The following is a 6449-nucleotide window of genomic DNA, read 5'->3' as shown; positions in this document are numbered from 1 at the left end:
AGTTCAGGGTGCTGATTTTTTCTGCTGAGCTAAGTAAATTATATATGTATGTTTGATGAAAGTAAGATGGTTAACCCTTGATGGGTTGCTTTCCTTTAGAAAAGCAGATAAAAGAATCTGTGCTAGCAGCCATCCTATGTATACTAGAATGCTTGCTGTTATAGAGGGCAAAGATAGAATTGTTCTGAGTTTCATTTCTCTGCTATCCAGGGTCTATAACTTATACATACCTCTCTTTCACAACTTTACTGCTTGGTGTGGTTACAAAAAATTGATGTTAGCACTAGGCTGAAAGAATGTGAAAGTGAATCTTTACAAACACCACATTGCAAATGCATGGTCACAATAGACTAATGTATACTTCAAAAATAAAAGCATTGGGCCCTTCCTTTATCTCTGGTCCCCTATGGCCTCGGAGAATCACAGCCCAGCCCATTCTAGCACCACTGCTGCCTCTTGTAAGGGGGCCGAGCCTGGGGCAGCCTCGGCCTGCGGGTCCATTGGCATGAGGTTACAGTAGGAACTGATGACCCTAATGATGTCTGGAGACAAAGGAATTTCTGCCTTCCCAGGGTCAGACAATCTCTTGAAGTGGGTAGGAACCATCCATGGGGAAGCTGGGAAAGTATATGAAGATCTAACGTACAAGCTGTTCCTGGAATTCCCCAGCAACTACCCCTATAATGCTCCCACTGTGAAATTTGTCACACTTTGTTACCATCCTAATATGGACACCCAAGGGAATATCTGTTTGGACATCCTCAAGGACAAGGGGTCAGCTCTTTATGATGTCAGGACCATCCTGCTATCTTTCCAGAGCCTGCTGGGAGGACCCAAAATTGATAGCCCATTGAACACACATGCTGCTGAATTTTGGACAAATCCCACAGCCTTTAAAAAATACCTGCTGGAAACCTGCATGAAGCAGGTGACTAGCCAAGATCCCTGACCCTGGCTGCCCATACTACTTTCCTTCATCTTGTGTATATGTGTATGTGTTTTTGTCTATCTTTTCCCCTTCCTTATAATCTGTCTTCTGTAAAGGATTCTGTATCATAGACTGTTTTCCTTCTTTTTTTTTCTTAAGCTTTAATCCAGCCCTCAACATTAATATATAAATAAATAAAATTTTGTTTAAAAAAAAGAAATAAAAGCACTTGGATATTTCTGGAGGTAGTTATACTAGCTGAGTGATGTTGGACTTAGAATCAAGAATACTGAAGTTTTAATCCTTTCCCAGAAACTTATTAGCTATGCTACCCTGGACAAGTCATTTAAATGAAGTTGGCTTTAGTTTCCTCATTTGTACAATGAGAATAATAATAGTACCTAATTAAGAGTTGCTCTGAGAATCTTCCATGAAAGTAAATCATTTTATAAATTTTAAAATACTATCTAAATATTGGTAATTATCACTATAATATTGTAATATACCTAAGTACATATATGTTAAGTATAGATTTCCATTTAAACGGTAGCAAAGTCTTCTCGGAAGATGTCCTTGAAAAACTTAAATCTTTGTTAGCAAGGTTAGATCAGAAGAGGTCCTTGTTCTGATATTTTAAATGCCTCCTTGGTAAATAGGATTTCACTTTGCTTCTTTAAAGGGATATTGGAGAACAAAAGGTATATAGATAGGGTGAGAGATGAGATAACCTGAGAAAAGCTGGTTCCATGAAGTAGCTTCTGTAGCCCCATACTCTTCCATAGAACTGTGAAAATCAGGGAACCATTTGATTACAGTAGAGGAAGGTACCATGTGACTTGAAGAGATGGCAGCAGATGGAAAGAGGGTGGGAATACCAAGAAGAAATTGGGCAAAGATTAGAGCTTTACATAGAAGAAAGTGAGTGGGAGAGTAAAGAAGTCCGTAGACAAAATAGAAGGCAAAATTAAAGTGTAGCAACTGACAGATCCAAAATATGGAATAATGAATAGGAACATTGCCATCACATGGTACTATGCACTGTGCAAATTAAGAGGAGAAGTGTAGAGAATTTAATAACTTTAAGGGGGTTTATCCCAGGGGAAAGTGATGAGGAGAGCTCAACTACAGGGTTATACTGTAAGTCTAGAGAACTAAACAGGTTCCTGGGGAAAATGAGGCTCACCAGAAGAAGGACATTTGTTGGTTCTCTACAACCCTAAAGGTTTAAACTTCAACTAATTGATACTCCATCTATCAATTAATTAATAAAATTTTATCAAACATTTAATGTATTCCAGGAATGTGTTATAGTACTACATGTCTGGGAGTCTACATAGGTGCCTGGGAAGGAAGAGGATTACTGGAAAAGGTGGAGAGTGGTCATATCTCTTTATGGACTTGAATGTGAATCCTTGGCCTAATTATTTGTTGTTTCTTTTTCTTCCTTACATTTAATAAAATTTGTCTTATGTTTAATGTATCTTTTGCATGAGTGATGGACTAGGATTTATAGTTCCTTTATCTCTTCCATATTCAATCAGGAAAGAGTCAAAATTAGATATTCCATAGGAAAATCTTGTATAGAAGCAAAAGTATACCAAAAACAAGGATTTTTGAAAAGATACAAGATTGAACCTGGTTAACTTAAAATCAGAGGTTTTTTTTTTCTAGAACATTAGTTGCATCTTACTAACACATTAAATATTATTGATATATTTCATTTTTAATAAGACTTTTATTTTAAAATATATACACCTGGGGTGTAGCCAAGATAGAGTATTAGAGTCAGCAACTTAGTTTAACTCTTTCTACTTTAAAATAACGCATCAAATAAAACTTTGGAGTGGCATATCCCACAAAAGATCAGGGGGAGATGATTTTCTGGCCTAAGAAAATTTAGGAGTTTGGCAGGAGCTATCTTTGACACTGGGGTGGAGGCCTGTATGGAGAACCCACATTGACAGAAACAGTGGCAACAGCAGCAGCATCAACAGCTTCTGGAGCTCTCAGCCCAGAGAAGGTAATGGAATCTAACAATGGTTTAGAAAGAAATTGTAGGAGACCTTTTTCTGCCACTGGTCGCTCCTGGGTCTGATTGGAAACTCTATGCAATAGAGTCCTCTACCCCAGTGCAATTCAGGGTCTCAGTTTGAGGGTGAAATCATCCACAAGAACGTTCTGTTCTCAGTTCCAAGGCAAACAGAAGTGCTGGCATTTGCATTTGTAGGACATCTGGGACCTTTCCAGATTACAGGACAGAGTTCAAACCATGAGATCAGTGACCATATCTCTCCCATGATAACATCATCATGGAAGCATCTAAAATTACACACCCTGAGACCTAGCTATGAAAATATCAGCACAACACAAGTATTATGCTTGGGACATTACCTCCCCAATCCCATGTAAGTGGAGTCCAACTGTAATAAAAACATCAAAGTCAAAGAAGAGGTGGGAAAATTGAGCAAACAAAAATAAAGAACTTCACTATAAGAAGCTACTATTGTGGCAGGAAGCAACAATACATAAACTCATAAGAAGACAAAAATGTAAAAAAAAATCTACAAACAATGCCTCAAAGAAACTAAATGAACCCAAGGCCAAGAAAAATTCTTGGAAGATTTAAAGAAAAAGATGAGTGTTAGAGGAAAAAGTGGGGAAAGAAGGGGTGGCCAGGTGGCTCAACGAGTAAAAGCACTGGCTCCAGTGTCAGGATGACCTGGCAATCAAATCTGGGCTCAGATACTCAGCACCACACCCAGAAATAACTGGCCATGTATGTTTGAGCAAGTTATTTAACCCAGATTGCTTAAAAAAAACTGGGGAAAGAAATAAAAATAATGCAAGCAAATTATGAAACGAGAATTAATACCTTAGTAGAAGAAACACAAAAAATAACACCTTGAAAACAGGATTGCTTTAATGGTAAAAGAGGCACAAAATTTTACTGAAGAAAAGAACTCCCTAAAAATCAGATTTATGCAAAAGGAGAAATAGGTACAAAAGATATTCCCTGAATAATATAATTCTTAAACAATTTGGAATTTGGCAAGTGAAAGCTAATGAATCCAAGAAACAATAAGACAAAGTCTAAAGAATTAGATTAGTAGAAGAAAATGTGAAATATCTCACTGGAAAAGCAACTGACCTGGAAAATAGAAAAAAGATAATTTAAGAATCATTGAAATTTCTGAAAGTCATGAGCAAAGAAAGGACCTAAACATCATATTTCAAGAAAGTGTAAAGGAAAACTGTCCTAATATTTTAGATCCAGTGGGTAAAATCAACAATGAAAGAATCTACCCATCACTCCCTGATATATCAAAATGAAAGCTCCCAAGAATATAGATAAATTCCAGAATTCCCAGAAAAAAGAGAAAATACGATCAGCATACAGGAAAAAACAAATCAAATATTATGGATTCAGTCAGAATCACACAATATTCAGTGGCTTCCATGTTAAAGGAATGGAAGTGTTGGTATATGATATTCCAGAAGGCAAAGGAGCTGGAATTTTGTAATAGCAATGAAATTTGAAGATCCCCTTGTATTGGCAAGCAAACAGGGACTTAGCACTTAGTTCCAAGTTCATGATTGTGTTAAGTATTAAGAACCAGAACTTGTGAATGGAACAGCAGGATGAACTTACTGGCATAACAGGAAGGGGACAGACAGGGAGGAGGTATAAACAAAAGCCCAAGTATACATAAGCAAAATATTTATAGTATTGTGTGTGTATGTATGTATATATATATATATACACACATATATACACACACACACACATATATATATATATACATATACACACATACACAGACATATATATATATAGACTTTGCTGCTGGTTCAAAAGCCTGAAAGGGAATGTCCTTGTTGTATGCTTACAAAAATCCCGAAGGAGGGTCTTGCTGACAATCTTAGAGCTCCAGAGACTATATTGATGATTTGTGTTGATTCCTCAGACCTTGTTGTTAGGTCTATGTTGATTTCTCAAAAAGAAAGTAAATTGATGAGGATGCTGGCAATGCTTATGAATGTTATTGTGACTTTGTTAAGCCTTGTCTTCCCAAGAACAGGAACTGTGAAGGACTTGAGGTGAACTAGACACTCTGAGCTTCAGTATGGTACAGGAACTGGAAAAGGAGTTGGACAACAAGGAGCTGGAAGGAGCTGGGACCATGTAAGGGGAACCATGGAAGCTGAGAGCCAGACTTGAGTTAAGATGAAAGGACCTCTCCTTGGGTATTTAATGCAAACTGAGAAGATCATTATTTACTAGGGATGGAGAACTTTGACCTTTACATTTAGATGATTGAGTTATGGGCTTACTAATTAAGAGTGATTGGAAACTAATCTCCAATTAAGAAGAAAGAAGAGTTTTTGATTGAAGAGATTAAGACAGTGTGACCAATTGTGACCGAGGGGTGGAAAACTTTTGATCTCTGTACTTTATGTCAATTAAGGTGGCTTGCTTCATTAAGAATGATTCTGTTACTAAATGAATATTATCTTTTTTTCTTAAAACTATATGACAACTTTGGTGAAAACTCTGTGTCCACTTTAGTGATAAGTTGTTAAGTTATAACATTGTAAATGCTGTATTTTAATTTCCGTGAATGTTTTGACTTAGTTTCTTACTGAATTGCTAGAGAGTACACTATACTGTGTAATCAAAACCTTTAAAGCTCTTCACAGGAGCAGTCCTCTGGAAAGCTATTCTGCTTGGTTTTATAGATTACAACAAATAATAACCTATACAGAAAGAAAAGAATATAATACTTCTGGACAAAATAAGGAAATTTAATGAAAGAGAAGATTTTGAAACATTCCTAATGAAAAGAAGATGGGTGAATAGAATATTTGACTTTCAAATACTAGTCTCAAGAGAAGTATAGAAAGGTAAATATGACTCAGGTTAAACTACTTACATTCCTATATCATTAAATGATACAAATAACATCTAAAACAGTATCATTTTAATGATAACTTAAATTATTTTATATAGACAGAGTGCACAGTTATGAATAAATTATATTGGAGTGACTTCTAAAAATAAGTAAAAGGGTCAGAAAGGATCGTGCACTGGAAGAGGGAAAAGAAATGTAGAAGGGTGAACATTTTCTCACTTAAGGCAAGCAAGGAAGAGCTTTTTATGTGGAGGGAAAAATGGGTCACAGAATATGCTTGAATATTATTCTCATTGGAACTAGTTCAAAGAAGGAATTATATCTATAACTATATCATCTATCTATATCTGTCTATATAGATAGATATAGATATGCTCTGGATATCTAAATGTATACATATACATACATACAGAGGTACATAAGTACATACATACATATATACACATATCCATTCAGTTATCTACAGAAATCTAATTAGGGAAACTGGAGATGATAAGAGAAAAGAGACTAAAATAGTGAAATTTGTAAGACTAGATGATGGGATGAGAGAAGGCAGGGACTTCCCTGAACTCTCCTGAAAACCTCTCCCAAGACATTTCAACAATGATCTA

At 36.1% G+C, this 6449-nt stretch overlaps 1 pseudogene; it reads left to right on the top strand.

The window, feature by feature from the left end:
- The first annotated feature begins 464 nt into the window (after window positions 1-464).
- LOC138163123 (ubiquitin-conjugating enzyme E2 C pseudogene) lies at window positions 465-949 on the top strand (annotated as a pseudogene).
- Window positions 950-6449: the final 5500 nt, after the last annotated feature.

This window comes from Petaurus breviceps, unplaced genomic scaffold (assembly GCF_028583685.1).
Source record: "Petaurus breviceps papuanus isolate PSGF00001 unplaced genomic scaffold, PetGlider_PUasm1.0 187, whole genome shotgun sequence".
NCBI lineage: Eukaryota > Metazoa > Chordata > Mammalia > Diprotodontia > Petauridae > Petaurus > Petaurus breviceps.
The sequence above is the reverse complement of the archived record's forward strand: the minus strand, read 5'-3'. Positions and strand labels throughout refer to the sequence as shown.